The 17,275-nt window shown below is 33.5% G+C and overlaps 1 long non-coding RNA gene across 1 annotated transcript in view; it reads right to left on the reverse strand.

Annotated features, from left to right (window-relative positions):
• Positions 1-16,220, reverse strand: part of LOC141291418 (uncharacterized) — a 22,182-nt gene extending 5,962 nt beyond the window's left edge. Inside the window, exon 1 of the long non-coding RNA XR_012340333.1 lies at positions 16,012-16,220. This is a non-coding gene — a long non-coding RNA (uncharacterized lncRNA). The remainder of the gene's footprint in view (positions 1-16,011) is intronic.
• Positions 16,221-17,275: the final 1,055 nt, after the last annotated feature.

Here is a 17,275-nt window from a genome sequence, read left to right on the forward strand (position 1 = left end):
AATAGATTAACGGCGATATTTTTTTTATCGCGCGATAAGAGTTTCACGTTAACGCAGCACGTTAACGCCGATAACGGCCCACCACTAATATATATATATATATATATATATATATATATATATATATATATATATATATATATATATATATATATCATATTTTTCTAGTTGATTAATCACAATACATTAAGACAATTGTATTTTGTATTACAAGTTTTCTGAAATGTTATATGTAAATATGCAAATTAGGCATGATCTAATTAAATATGCAGTAATTTGCATACCTTTCCAAATTATACATTTGAACATTTGTTGAAGCCAAGTTCGAAATTCATTGTTTCTTTTTCATAGAAAATTTGATGCAGTGAAATCTGGTTAGATCTGGCAATTTTGATGTGAATTTTAAGTGAAATCTACAAACACAAAGTTTTAGTTATAGAATAAGCACTTAAATTTGTATTTTGGATGTTTTCTATCTGCTTGTTAGAAAGCACAATGGCCCAAAATCAAATCAAAATGGAGTAAATGGAAAATAATAAAATAAAAAAATATTTTCCTACACTATTTCAAATGTTTAATCAAATTAAACTCAAATGGTTCACATTGTTTTGTAGCTCATTTTTTGAATCACTGAAATGCATAACACTACTTTTTGAATCAGAAATACTTTACGTGAAGGAAAAAAATTGGCATTAACATTATCTCTCCAGTATTTGTCGTGATAAGAAGGTCTGTAAATGTGTTTTCTAGGTTCATATCCGTATCGGTGTTCTTTCTTATAAATACCCTGGAGGGGTGAAGTCATCCACTGATTTTGCATAGCCTGTGATTTATCATTTATATGAAGGACAAATGGTGCAAATCAGAATAGTATTTTATGGAGTGATGTTAGACTTGATTATAGAATGCTGACATGGCGGCTAACATATGGGAAAAAGAAGTGGTGGTGCCATTTTATTTATTTTGATCTTTACAACAGTGTATTGATTTCTAGATGACATCATAACTAGACCACCTTTTTCTATTATCATGCAAATGTGTAAAATTATATGGTTAGATTTACACTACCAGTCAAAAGTTTTGGAACAGAAAGATTTGTAATGTTTTTTTTTTTTTTGACATCTTTTCTGCTCACTAGCCTGCATTTATTTGATCCAAAGTACAGCAAAAACAGTAACATTTTGAAATATTTTTACTATTTAAAATAACAGTTTTCTATTTGAATATATTTTAAAACATAATTTATTCCTGTGAATTAAAAGCTGAATTTTTAGCAGCATTTCTCCAGTCATATGATCCTTCAGAAATCATTCTAATCTTCTGATTTGTTGCTCAAAAAAGAGGTTTCGGGTTTCTTTGATGAATAAAATATTCAGAAGAACGGCATTCACCTGAAATAGAAATCTTTTGTAAATTATAAATGTCTTTATCATCACTTTTGATCAATTTAAAGCATCCTTGCTAAGAAGTGTTAATTTCTAGAATCTCTTTCCCCCCAAAAAATAAATAAACAAATACTAATTATACTGACTCTAAGCTTTTGAATAGTATAGTGTATAATGTTACAAAAGCTTGCTGATATTTGGATCTTTATATTCATTAAAGAATCCTGAAAAAAATGTACTAAACTGTTTTAAATATTGATAATAATTTCTTGAACAGCAAATCAGCATATTAGAATGATTTCTGACGGATCATGTGATCAATGCTTTGATCAAAAAAATTAATTACATTTTAAAATATTTAAAAATATATTCAAATGGAAAGCAGTTCTGTTAAATGGTAAAAAATATTTCACAATATTACTCCTTTTTCTGTATTTTGGATCAAATAAATTCTTTTAAAAAAAACTACAAATCTTACTTTTCAAAAACTTTTGACTTGTAGCGTACAGGCTTGTGGTGTAATGGAATAGTTGTAAACTTCACCATTGCATGAAGTCTCCACTCTAGCTCTAATTTCAAGGACACGTCACTGGGAAAGAATGATAGAAATCGACAGAATTGGCATTTGAGGGAGGTTTCTGACAGATTGAGTCTAGTATCTTTGTCACCACATTAAAAGTGTATTATTACTTTGTGTTTCCTTGTGATACATATCTGTACGCAGTGTTGCCTAGAACCTCAGTAAAAAATACAGTTTGCAGAGCTGTTTAGTTATCACACTTTTTGTTTAAAGGCACTTTTATTGTGTTCCCTGGTCGTTTATCTCGCTTTTTATGGATATAAAATATCTATAAAAACATAAATCCTATAAAGTAGCTAGTAAGGTGCATTAATACAATGCCATTAAAACGCTCCACAATCTAGTTACTATCAGAAAAGGTGTGCATACCAACAGAATGCCAGTTCCGCCTTATCCCACATGGACCTAGATGGCAGAAATGCAATCAACAAAGACGTTTTCATTTTGAGACCATTGACGTTTTACTTTCTTTGTTTTTTTTTTTTTTGAAAGTGTTGAAGCCTTGTACAACCACATACTGAGCTATTACGTTTCTGCAATGTTTGAATTGAAGTATTCATATTTTTTTTTGAACATGGTAGTAGGTGTTGAAGTTTGGGTATTGATATATTTATTTTTTTCTAGCAATCCTTTTTTTTGTAAATATGCTTTAAAAAAATTTTAAACATTTTTCCTAATAATACAACTGTGTGGCTAATATTAACAGGATAACATGTGTTGCTATTTTTATTGCTGATTTTCTTGAAGCTGAAGTGTGTAAGTTTTTTCAGTGTTAAAGTATGTTCTCATATCCCAGTTCAAATGCAGAGTCAACATTAAGACATTGGTATTTCTTTGAGCATGTGACCCATCTAACTCGTTTAACAAATGACAAGCAATGACTTTGCCTGATCAGTGGTTGAAAAACAAAAATACAGGTTAATTCGGTTTAGTTACGATAGTGGTACGCACCTCAGTATTGTATAGTAATTGGAGTGAACTACAATTTTATGCAAACCACTGTTAGTCCTTGGTGCATATTACTAAAGGTCAAGGTTTGGCCAGATTGCATAGTGCCTAGTCTCGCGTAGCCAGACCTTCAGACTGACGGCTGAAGGTCTGGAATTCATGGCAGCTTTAATTGGCCAAGGCCCGCCCATAAGGCCGTTTGACCGACATGTCAAACAACCAATCACAGTTCGTTTCGTTCAGCGTCACGTTTCGGGGTGTAGAAATGCCCCCACAACAACAGACTGGCATTCAACAAGTCAGTCATTGAAATAACCAGCATTGAAAGTTAACGAAGAAGAGGGAGAACAAGCAGTAAGTCAGTAATTTGTTTGCGAACGTCGCAAATGTGTATAACAACAACGACGTCTGCATAAGCACCTTTTAGCAAAACGCGAGTAAATCAGTCTGCGCTTTGTTTCCCGGCGGACCGAAAATAAACGCGACACCCGCGTGTTCCGGATATCCGATCAAATTCAACTAATCAGATGACGACTTCGACATTCCTGAAGTGTTTCCAGTTAAGTGTACCATATGCATCAGAGTTTAGCCCACGTTCCGTGGGCGTGACGCCTGAGGCTGAGACTACATAGATAGTGCCTGACTATTGTATGATAGTTTTTGTCAAATTGACTTATATTTTTCCTAGTCTGGTGCCCTTTGCATCACAATACAGGATAGTTGCTAGTGAAGGATTTGAGGCCAAGTGCATTCTTATGGTTGATCGAAATCTATGTTATCATTATCTTGCAGCTCCAGATTGTTTAGTCAGATAGTATTACACCTCAGAAGCTTCTGTGGTGCTATGTACAAAGATTTGCCACTGAAATGAATAGGAATGCTAACAGATTTTCCAGGTTTTATAGACCTCCTTGCATACCTTGGTCACTCAACCAACTTTGATAGTGCTTTTATCCTGTAATGTTACAAAGCATTTAAAAATACTTGTATCATTGTGAAATGACTTAGTTTAGTTTTACTGATTTATATAGCACATTTAATGAGACAGATTTGACCAAGGTGCTGCACAAAAGTAAATAAATACATAAAACAGATCGCAAATTAATGACAAAGATAATATCACACATAATAAAATATTATACAACAATTAGTCTAACCTAAATAATGACTTGCAGAATTGCATGTCAAAACTATTATCACAGTAAAATAACATACACTTTCAGCCACAATTATTTGGACAGTTGTATTATTGGAACAATTTAACTGCTTATAAAATACTCTTTCTCACAAAATATGCTATTAGTTAGTGATTTTGCTTGTACTTTGCCCAGACTGATGACAAAGAGATTGGGGTAGCCAAACCATTACCATACACAAGAGCAAGCGTTCAGTTTTTTTGTTCTTGGATTAGATAAATGTTTGGGATGTAAAGTAATTCAGGATATTGTGTAATTCTAGTTCAGTGTTCAAAATTGAGGGGGTTTCGCGTGATCTGAGTCACCCCATAAGAGTTAAGTGGAAAATAAAAGTTTACTTTATCCAGTTTTTTTATTACTTATTTAAAAATGATTTTCTTTTCGAGGTGTTTGCAAATTCTTGTCTTCACATGATAAGGGTAAATCTGTGAGTAGTTTGAACACTGGCCTGGTGCAGGAACACCTGATGGAAATCCAAAGAAAAAAGCATTTAATATTAAACTGGTGGTTTGTTGTTAGGTTTGGTGGAAATTACAAGGATGAAAGCACTGCTGTTGACTTGGTGTTTTAGCACAAATCCTCATTGTGATTTAAAGACTAAATGAGATTTAGTTTATTTAAATATTAATAATAAAAAGCGATACACATCAGTTCACAAAAATTTAAAAAATCGATTTTCTAATTAATATTATAATAATATTATAATAACAATAACATGGTCTTGTCAGAATAAAACAGCAATGGAGGAGGGAAAACAAATAGCCTACACTGGAAAAAAACATTAAGTAAATTTACTTTGCACGCATTTTTAAAGTTTGGAATTAAGTAAAATCTACTTAACTAAGTTAAGTTAAATTAGCAAAGGAAATAAGTACATTTAACGTGTACAGTTAGAGTTTGATGAGTAATTTCTTTTTAATTAATTTAAGTTTACCCTGCAGTCCTGAAGTACAATTCACTCAGCCACGGTTTGTAAACTTTACTCAAACATCATAGCACTGGGGGAAAAATGCCATTAAAGCTTGTGGTTCACTTACAAACATGTACGTAAGCAAGTGGACAGCTCCTTATTGTTTTTAAGGTTATATGTTGACTCAATGTACTAACCAAATGAACACAGTGACCTCAGTACTTGGCACATAATACACAATGACGGTAACAATCAGTGAATAGTTTTTGAGTATGAATGGGTCATTTTGAGTAGAAAATGAGCTCTTGATGTTACAAAACAGCACGTTACTTAACCTAGCAACCATAAAACATTGTAAATAAATCTCGAGAACAGCAAAAAATTTAACCTTATTAATTATTTGTGGCCAAATTTATTTTTTAATTCTTGCCTGAACTAAATTAATGTAAAAAATTGCATTTGTTTTTCTGTATTATTTACTTCACCACAAAATAATTTTTATCAGTGTACATCCTGCCCCATTTTCAGCTAGAGCAAATGTTTGGAAAAATATTTTATTTATCTTTTGCTATTATGGGAAATTTTGTTATTATGGATCTTTTGTTATTATGGAAGTAGCCCAAATATCAGGAAAGACACGGAAAAACAAACAACGCCTTCTACAGAGCCACTAAAGGGACATGGTAAGCGCTTGCTAGCAGTTGCCTGCTAAATTACATTACATAAAATTTCACTTACTATGTAAATAAAGTAAGGAGAGATGACTGACGATGGCGAATGATTTGCAGATTCTGAGCACCACTGACAAACATCTAATCTTGTAAAATGTGTGGTAAGTACTGCTGCTTTGTAGTTATAGACAATACTGTGATTTTGTGGATCTCCAAAGTGAAAGTAAAAAGCCTGCGCGCATTGGGTATGCACGTGAAGTCACTGTCATCTGGAGTAACTGCGGCTCTAAGTGGCAGAAAGACCGAGTGGCAGCATTGGTTTTTAGTTTAAACTGATTATCGTTTGTTTTACTTGCGTTTTCGCAGCTTCCCTATTAAATGCATTCATTCAGCAGCTCTTTTGCCACTCAGTACGACTGAGGGGGCGTGTTCCGGTAGGAAAGTGACGTCAATGCATACCCTATGCCCGCAATTTATATACAGTATAATTGCCAGAGAAAGCACTGAAATATTTTCTAGTAACCTTCAGTGTAATTTCCTTTCTGAACGCAGTATTCGGATTCGGGCACATCGCTAATGGAAGTGTAAAATATTTTTTGATTTATTAGAAAGTTAATAGAAAACACTGATTTATTGAGTCAAGACTACCCATATAGACTGGTGTGTTTTTGTATCAAAATACTGGTGCGTTTGATGTCCAGTGTGCGCAAAAAAAATTTGATTGTGAATCGTGATAAAATCGTGAATCGAATTTTAATCGAATCGTGAGGAACCAAAATATTCCCACCCCTACTGGTACAAGAGCAGCAGATGTTAATTTAATGAAATGGGTGTTAATTTAATGAACATAATTTAAGTTGTTAGTGAATTGTTCATGGCAGGTACATCTTTGTATTGTTCTCCATCCATTCATTCATTCATTCAGTTGCTGTGTCAGATTCAACAGTGATCTCGAACACCCTGCAATAGCGATCTAAGATCTCTGCAAGACGTCTGTGTTGTGGAGTTTCATCAAACACTACACTAAACCCCACCAGCTGATTCTCTGATTTTACTGCTGACCACAATGAACCTTTGCTGAGCCCTGCAGCTCCATCACTTATGAAGTGTCCACTTACATTCACTGTCATCTCAGTATTTAGTGGTGAAGCATACTGAGTGAGGAAAATATGTTTGGAAAATTTTTAGTCCTCAGATTTCCTTTGAAAGTCGTCCAGTATGCCTCAGACTTGAAGCAAATAAGGAACAGGGACTGTACCAAATCTATAATCTGCAAGCATTCTTATAATATAATGAGGCTGTATTGAGTTAGTTTGTTTTGCCAGGAAACATGATCATTTAAAAGAACTTGTTTGATTTGTCTCCATCCTTTAGTTGTTTGCTGTACTTTGCAGACCGTCACGTTCTTGTACACCAGCATCCCAGCTCTCTCAATGACAGTAGGCTAAGTCACGTACATATTGTCCAGCGTTCGGAGACTGTACATTATTGCCGTCGTCAGTCGTGTTAAGTCCTTTCAAGCATTTAATATCTCACTCATGCACATTATTTTACAGCAGCAGGATGCGTTAATTATCTAATTAAGGACAGGATTAATTAAGGACACTGAGCGAGCGCTGTGTTGATATAGGCGAATTTAAAATCACAACTCTTCACTTCTGCAGGACTCTTCATAAAATCCCACGCAGGATGAAATGTTGCAAAATGCGGTTTTTCAATGCCCCATAACCACTCTGGATATGTTAATAAAAAAGCTTTAATTTCAAATTACATTTGGTTTGTATTTACTTTGCATTTATAGACGGCTTGACTGAGAAAAACAACTTTTATCCAAACAAGAATAGGTCTTTAAACATACCAATTAAATCAATAAAACCAATCGGAGGACTGGAGGCACACACATTTAGTATAGTTAAAAATGTTTATTTGGAACTCAGGGTAGAATGGCTTTATCTGATGACCGGTCCACGCCTTTGTATAGCCGAGTAATGTCACGATAGGTTTATCCATCCATGCGTTTAAGTTTCATTATTTAAAGTATTTCAAACCGGTTCTCATTTGCGAAAGCGAATTTTCGTTTTGTGGAGGTATTTAAGAAACATTTTTGAGTGTTGGTTTGAAGTTGATAATTGTATTTAGAAGAAATCCATACTGAAGACCTTTAAGGTATAACAATCGAATTGGAACTAAGATAATGGGATCAAAAAACGTAAACTGTTTATAATTAATTTTATTTTCAATGCACGTATTCTTTTAAACCGTTAGTCGAAATGATCCAAGATATTTCACGTTCGTGGCTCCCCAGATTATCACTAAAGTATAATAAAGTTTTGAACTGGAACTGCCGTATTATTCTGGTCTCTTTATGCTGAAATGGAATCTAATGTTAGGAAACAAAAGAAAATAAGTACACTTTTTATTGAGAGATGTTTTTACAAGTCTATAATATCTCAAAATATTGGTTGTAAATGAGAAAATAGGGAACACTTAAACACTGAGTTTTGAATGATACAATGTTGTTAAACTGGAGAGGTGATGAGTATCACTTACTGTTTTAAGTATAACCCTATTTCGCTATACAAGGTTTGTGAAGCTGCAATTTTAGGTGCCATTGGCCAAAAATAACACATTCAGTGCTGCGCGTATAATCAAACTTAAAACAGTCCAAAAGACAGCCCAAAGTTGTTGTTTGGATCAAGACTGACGTTGGCGAAATTGGTCAAATGCATCTCTGCATTTGACCATGTGGGTAAGCTATATATATAAAAACTTGAGGACGTTACTTTCGCGCTGTCCTCATGTGATTTCTCTAATCAATTATCAGCCTGTGAAATGTATTTTTGAAAATAGCATATTGATTAAATTGCAAACGCGTGTTTTTAATAAATGTTTTTCTATATATAAATGGAATTCCAATTTATTCAACTTAAAGTTAAAAAAAAAGATTGCACATAGAAACATGTTTTAAAACCTGAATGCAAAAGTTGCGCATTCATACTGTGATTTATTTTGTAAGAGGTGAAGGGGTCTCCTTGCGCGTTCTCCTTGGCTGTCTGCTGTGAAAGACTTTGAACTTGAACTTTACTTGTTGTCCCTGGCCAGCCGAATATGAATCAAGTGCTTATCGATTTTATACCCGAATCTATTCATTTCATATCTCAACGTATTTAGATGACAAAAGCAATTATTTTTTGAAACGCACTTTTTAAAAATGCGTAATTTACCCTTGAAGTGCGTATGGGACATTGTTGTGCATATGGATTTATGCCTATTTCTGTCTGTTAGTTTAAAAATTGTTACATTTCAGTGGTCCGGTGCGATTTTAACTGTATTTTCATTTAGTACATCAAATTGAATAGGTGTCCAAAGAGCTACATTTTATCAAATGCTCCCCGACAGGGCTAAATAGTTATAGTTTCTTGCCAATATATTGATTAGGACCCGCTGTCTCCTTTTTCCTCAACTGTAAATCTGGAACTAATGTGGATAGAAAATGGTCGGACACAAAAAAAACGGCACAAGTATTTTTTGACTTTTGACTGTTCTAGTATAATGATATCATATTTTAGATTTTGAGAAAACAGTCGATGTACAGCTTCGGAATGTATTGTTTTGATAAACGTAAAAAACGTGTTTTTTATTTGAACTTATGTTAAAGATCTATACTCTAAGTCAAAATCAAATACTCAACGAAGCTTTTCATGTATTTGTACTAAATGCAGTCTTCAAGGGCAATACTTGTGCAACCTTGACCTTCATCATAGCATGTTTTGTTAAACGATGTAAAATGCAGAGGGAGAATAATTGTTAAGATTACCTAGAAATAGGATTAAATCAAATTCTGGTAATTTTCGAAGCGATTTTTTTCCTGAGATACATATTTAATTGCAAGGACTGTTCGAATGCACATCCATTAGAGCGGTGAATAACAATAACAAACCACTAATGATTTCTTGTTTTGTTCCGTTATAGCATAAATGTAGTTTTCCAAAATGTAACAAAATATAGAATATATCATTTCTAGTCAATTCAGAGCTAAAATGTTCTTTATGTCTGAATAGGTTGGATTTGTGATGTAGTTTGCAACTTTATGTAAAATGTTTTGTGAACACACAGTAATTCAGCTGTTCTGGTCTTTTTTGTATCCAACAATTTTCATGTTCTAAAGATAAGAATTAACTGTACAGTTAACAGTTTAAAATGAATGGAAGGAATATAACAGTTTGGTTTAGTGCCTATCAAGGTACCAGAGATTAGCTAAAAGTATACCATGGAAGATTAGGTTTAATATGCCCCTATAGCAAAAATAATTTAGTCCACTGTGATAAATTGAAGGTAAGTATAGGCTAGAATGACCACCGCACTTCATTGTTTCCACATACTTTGCATGATGAGAATGCGTCGTATGTATAATGAATCTGAGAGGTAGCTGAAAAATAGCATATTGCTTGCAGGCTCATCTTTGTGTTATTCCAGAGATTTCCACCAGACTTGCTGAATATGCCGTCACATTGGCAGATTTTTTGCTCTCATCCGTGCTTTTCTGTACATTAATTAGTACCCACATTTCACAGTTCAGCTCTGCGCGCGTCAGTTTTTGTTTTTATACATGCACGCACACCACTGAGTGTCTAAGTTTGCATGTCCTTTGCAGAACTCTCAAACCTTTATAATTAAAAAAAAACATAATAAAGAGGGATCGTATTTTACTTACAACTGCACTCAATATATTTTTTACATAATAGATATTTACTCCACATTTAATAATAATATCTAAATTTACACACATCCCCTGGGTTCCTATTATGGTGTGTAGTTTCCTCGATGATCAATGACTGTTTGTATGTTTGGTCATGGTGGTTTTGTCCTGAGGAGTGAAGCTGTCCACTCTTCTCAAGCGAAATCATCAATGTCCTGCACATTACTTTGGTTTTCCTGCATTTTCTGCACATTATTGTTTGCACCTTTTTGTAATTAAGAACCAACATCAAACTTTTGTAAACATGAAATTTCGGTATAAAGTGTTATTTTGTCTTGGAAAATGTGCAAATGTGTCATGTAACTTCTAAAAGGCTATTACTTATATTTGTTTAAATTTGGCAAGTTTGTACATTTTAGAGAGAAAGGTGGTGTGAAAACGTACCTACACGAGTGTATCGACATCATAAGATGCTGTTAGATGCCGGATATTTCAGGAGTGTAACCTGCCCAGATAAATATCAAAACAGCGCTTAATCAGGTTTGAAAACTTTGGTTTCTTATCTTCGTGTAGTTATTTTATACGATTATAAAGAAGTTATAATTTGATAAAGCATTGTAGATCAGAATGATTATCCGAGGGTTTTTTTTTTTGTTGTTGTTGTTGTTATCCAACGACGACTGAATGCCTTGTGAAATATAATTTAAAAAAGTGCTGTGACGGTATCAAGTTATTGTGAAAGTACAAGTTCTAGTTTTGCTGTTTGTAGTTCTTGCTACGGAAAACTCATTGTCAAACGTCAAAGAACTCGCAGCTGTACTAATTAAATAAATGTTGCATGTTGTTGAAAAGACGACGATAGCATTTCCTTTTCGTGTTTAAGCCGCAAAAGTTGACTATTTTTGGTCCTTTGTTAAAATAAAGCTCAAGATACGTGTTGCTTTATAGTAGTCAAAATGATTTTATAGTAGTAACCTTGCTATATATTATTATATATCAGTGGGTTATGTATGATATGTAGCATGTGATATGTGCCTATCTTCTGCAGTATACAATAGAAGTTACTTAAAATAAATTGCTGCTAGCTGGTTTCTGTAATATTTTGCTTTTTTTCTTTCTTTCTTAAGGATTTAGACATTCTGAAATAACCCAAAATTGCTAAGTTTGAAACTTTCACGTAAAACTGGATCTCGAAGCATTACTTGTACAGAACAATACAATGAAATTGGTCCAAAATATTCCAGCTCACCAGTATATACAGATAATGGTTCATTTTTAGATCCCACTTCTGGTACATGCATTCTGAGATCTTAACGGTATATTCCGTTAGATATGGAGGAAATACGAAAACTTTATTTGACTATCTTAAAAGAAAATATGTCAGAAACCGAGAAAGCTACAGTTAGAGCCATGCTGCCGCAATTAACATGTCTGCAGAGGAACTGACCGCCTCCTTTAACTTGAACTTGGACTTCCGACGAGACGTGTCTGAAAGTGGGGGAGACATTTTGTCTGCATAGACGCTCTGACAAACGGACCTTTGGTTGTCATTTCAATGCAGCCGTCTGAATTTAAAGAAATCTAAATATAAATAAATAACGCAGAAAATCAAGGTCGAATTGTCATACGTGCATCAGATTCTTTGTCAGGTGCTTTTGGATTTTAATGTCTAGTTTTACTATACAGTCACCATAAATGGACCGACAAAACAAAAAAACATGGGTTCACCTTCTCCATAATCAGTTTTTCGTGGTTTGTTTCTGGTTTTGATACGATTTTGCAACCGGTGGTTGTTATAACAACAATTGCAAAGCAGGTGATGAATAACTAACAAAGAAATCTAAGCAAGCACTGTCGGGCTTCTGTGTTAAAAATGAACATCCTAGTCTGTGTGTGTTTTTGTATTAAAAACGCAAGGATGCTTCCAGTTTCTTGCAGTATTCATTCTGACCGCGGATTTAAAAGATCATCTTCATTGCTCACATGCTGTTCTTCATATCAGCCACAGATTTTTTTACCGCATTGCACCGAGACTGAATCGACGCAGGCCTAGCCTGGCCATATTCTGTTGACAACTATGCGAGATTTAGCACGGATTTGTTTCTTTTCTAAAAGTGACGGTATAGCTTTCTGGAAGGAGAAGGAAGGTCATGATAAAACGGAGTTTGATATGTTTTGTTTGGAACGACTGTTTAGTCGTACTATCCACTCAGCTATACTGTTATTTTTTAGCTTAAATTTTAATTGAATTCTGATAGTATAGCAGCACTGTGGCACTGCAGTGACATACTGATACATATTCATAACTGTTGGCACGGCACTCTGCAAGATGTACATTTTTTTTTTCCATTGGAGAATCAATTCCTGAACAAGGCCTGCAGCAGCCCCGCAAGAATGTGCATGTAGAGGCAAAGGTGTAGCTTTAAAACGCCTGGAGCACTTTGCATTTTTGGTGATGATTAAGGCATAGAACAGGTTGCCTTTACGCTTTTGAAGGACTTTGTACTTTTGTTCAACGTCAAATATTTTATTAGGAAATTCATTGTTACTTGGTTAATAAAAAAAATCTGCTTTTATGTTATTTGCATCAATTTTACCTGTAAGTCAGGTTTTGTAATAGAGCGAAGGATACAAGTACATACTTTTAACGCACATAAATAATTAAATAAACAGGTGGAAAAAACAACCTAGGTTTCGTCATAAATATTTTTCCTCAAAGAATGTCGAGTGAGTGAACTTAATTTGATATACACAAAACAGTCTATTTTTTGTTTGACTAAACCACTGAACGAGTTTTGAAATGGTCTGTGCATTGGAAACCAGAATAGAAGCCATCTTTTAATAGCACTGGGACTAGCGAGCTTTAACCGATGTTGCAATCGATTTTTCCCCACTCCATGACAACGTAAGACGCTCAACCACAACAATCCAGCTTCCAAATCCCTGAATGGCAGATTTCCTTAACTTTAACTCAGACTAACAAAACTGCAGTTTGTTATTTTATCATAAAATTTATTTTCATGTTTTCATATCCGAAAACAGAAGAAATTGGAACAAATATTTATTATTTAAGAATGTGTGTATACTTTTTTTTTTTTTTTTTTTTTGCATAAGGCGGGTTTTAAAGAGAGAATTATTTGCTGGAAAAAAATCCTTTCTTCATTTGTTTTATGTTATATGTACACATGCTTAAATAAATGTATATGTCTAAATGAAGATTTGGGACCAGTTTGATAGAGAGATCTCTCTATGCCTGTATAATAAGGTATATATAATGTTGGTATTGTAAGTTAGGCGCGTAATAGCAGAGCAATGAAAACAGACTGAAGTTTTGGTGTGAAAAATAGAAAAATAACAGAAAATGGAAATGTTTCAATAAATCTATTGCTTTGTGCCATTAGATATGATTTGACATTATAGAAGAATTTGTCACGTGACCGACGATTTCTTTGTAAATTATTGTCGCTTTTAGATGTTTTCGTGTGATTACGTCAACGATGTTCGAACTATACAATTGGTTTGTGCTTTTTATTAATAATTGACAGATCTCAATTTATAACTGCCCAGGCAATGCTTTCCTTAGACTTTTTATTCTCTTTAGGCATTTTAAAAATTTGAACTTGATATTTTAATATGTATTTTCCAAATATTACTCCTTATCAGTTTTAAACTAGGGGCTAAAAAGTCAGTTTTCGAAAATAAATTCAGATTTCTGATTTTGGGATTGTGATTATTCTAATTAAGCTGATAATTCAGTGTGCATTCCATTCCAATTTAATCGAAAATGAATAGTATGAAGATTTATATTTCAGTGTGCACCTGTGATTCCTTTGCAACAGAAAAGTGAAAACCTAAGTCAAAGACTATGTTTTTAGAAAGCGCTGTTTGCAACATAGACTGAAACACACAGACGTGCATTTCTAGATAAACACAAATGTAAGGAAACATATAAACCTGATTTGTATTTGCTTTGTATGCTATGCATTTTGTTAAATATCTTATGCGATTTTTTTGTTTTATTCATCAGTGTTATAAAGAAATATATATTTGCAATATTTAAATAGTCGATCATTGGACATTTGAAATAAGAAATGCTTTCTCGCATCTCCAATCACATGGACGCTCACATAGACACAAACTGACACTAGATCCTCTTCCAATTTGACACTATGATCACTATTTTAAAGGCGCAGTGTGTTGTGACTCACATTTTAGCGCTCCTACAGTTATTCAAACAATGCTTACTGATTTGACTGTATACTTGCTAATATGGAACTGTAATTTTGCTTTATTGGATCTGGTAGGCTATTTCACAAAGTAAAATGACGAAAATGTACATATATTTTGGTTAGAGGGTTAAGTGTAGTTTGAACTGATTTGCAAACATTTCCAAACACAGGCTTGTGAAGTACTAAGCCTGAGATTGCACATACGCAGTATTATTATTATTATTATTATTACTATTATTATTATTATTATTATAATTATACGGTGTTAGAGAGGAGATGTGTTTAATGTAATTGTAACCTATACAAGTGTAAACAACAGTAGCTTTAAAATAGATATGTTTGAACTAATAACAGACAGGAATAGCACATAGTGTTAAAGTCTTAAATTAACGCTATTTCAAATCGTTTTATGAATATACGTCCATATTCACACTTGTTTTATTCAAACACATTCTTTGGTGTGTTTTGAATTATTAATTTCTTGTACTTGTACATGAAGAAAAAACATGAGCACAACGTTGCTGCGTGTAAAGTGCGATCTTGAATATGAAATTAATTATTCTTTAAATAATAGGAATGTATTTGCATTGTCGAATAGATTTCTTTTCATATCACTTTGGATTTTGTTTTATTATAATAAGATGTGTTATACTTGTTATAACTGCTATTTAATAGTTATGGTTCCCGATTTAATTGTTAAAAATCAACTTTTGAAATTGTTGTTTGCAATTAATGACAAATAAATCAAAGTGAGCTTTTGAAAAAAATTCATCAAAGGTAAAATTACTAGTTTACTGCGTAAGCTATTGTATAAGCTACTGCAAGTTCTGCCCTACTCTAAATACGGTAATAAAGTAACAAGTTCCACAAACTCTTTTGCCTGCGGCTTACTTTACAATTTTATTTTCACAATAATTTGCTGGTTTGAGGAAGAAAATGTAAACAAACATTGTAAATCATTGTATTAGTACTAAACATTTTTTTCAGTTTTGTGACAAACGTGGTTCTTGTAGCGTAGCTCCTTTAATTAATGTCAACAAATCTGGATAATATAAGTCAGACGAGTAAGCTGGAAGCTCCATAATTAACATGTCATACAGAGGAACACTTCACAGAAATACGAGAGGAAGAAAGCAGATTCACCGGAAGGGGATTTCTGCATTGTTAGTCGTATTTGTCTTCCTACTCGTAACAGTTTAACAGTTGCCTGTACACTTTAAAAACTAGAAATTACTTTGGGAGCACTTGAATTGTTTGCCGGTTTCTTTTCCGTTTTCCCAAGTTGTATCTCAAAGCCTTTCAAAGTACAGCGAGTTTGCATGCATACGAGTGTGAAGTTCATTCTTGTCTGTCTAGACTCTGATTACGACCCTGTTTGTCTGCGTTTTTTTACCTTGACCTTGGACTTCCATGCAGCTGCCATTTGTAAGATTTGTCCATTCTTCAGTCTGTGAAGACAACGATGGTTTTATCTTTGCAAATAGGAGTAATCAATAACCTTATCAACATTTAAATCTAACGCACAAAGCACATAACACTGTCTAAACGGTGAAAAAATGTTTAGGTTATCTGTAATACACGAAGACCGTCTCTGTCTGTCTCGTCGCCACACAATTGAAACTAATAACAGAGGAATGTTTTAACAGGGTACAGGACTCTTATTCATTCCTCATGAAACGTTGCATTGTAAATGTGCAACATCAGACCGGAAGAAAATCTGATCCTGTGGCGATGCATTTTTTCTTGTCATTGCATTAGCTGGATCTAATCAAATATTGTTGTATTTTACATTCTAGAGTTTAAATAAGAATAAAAATGCAGTATAAAATAATAAACAACTGCCATGCTTTAAAATAAATGCAAATATGTCTGTATGTGTATTGTGTCATCCTGACATGGGACATTTTGTAACATAAGTGAGTGGGAGGGAAAGATGTTAATAAAGAATATAAAAAGATATCCGTACCTAAATTTCTTTTTTTTTTCTTCCCCAAAGCGTATATTTTGCTGATTGTCATTCCTTTGTTTGATTAACTCAAAATAAACTACGTACACATCAGCACGCGGTCCTAAATGTTGGATGGTACATGGAAAATAATAGTTAAAACGGCTCTTTAGACTGCAGTTGTGTGGCTGAATATGTAGGCAAATTATTTTATAACCGTGCGACAGAAACATACATACAGATGAAAAACAACTCACAATAGAGTCATGATCAAACGCCATTAGTTTCATAATGTAAATGATACCTGAAATAACATGACCATGAGCACACTAATACTTTTTTGCCCTGTGTAAGATGTTCTTCTGTTTGTAGTGTTTTTTTTTTTTTTTTTTTTTTTTTTTTTTTTTGCATTTTTGCATTTTTGCATTTTTAATGTGCCTATTATTATTATTATTACTAGTTTTGTTTCTACATTTGATTCAAAAATTATTTTACAGCAGAGTAATTAATGCGTATATTGTGTAACGCAAGCGTTTTCCCTCAAATGCAATTGAAAGTGAATCCTCTTCTCCGGGTTAATGACTATCAGCTGCTTTTATTGCAAGAAAATAACTGAAGAATAACTGAATTCATATGATTGATCATGTATAATTTGCTTATGCTATTTATATTCTGTAAAACTCTTTATGAATGTATGCACGTATGTATTTAT

This window comes from Garra rufa, chromosome 18, assembly GCF_049309525.1.
Source record: "Garra rufa chromosome 18, GarRuf1.0, whole genome shotgun sequence".
NCBI lineage: Eukaryota > Metazoa > Chordata > Actinopteri > Cypriniformes > Cyprinidae > Garra > Garra rufa.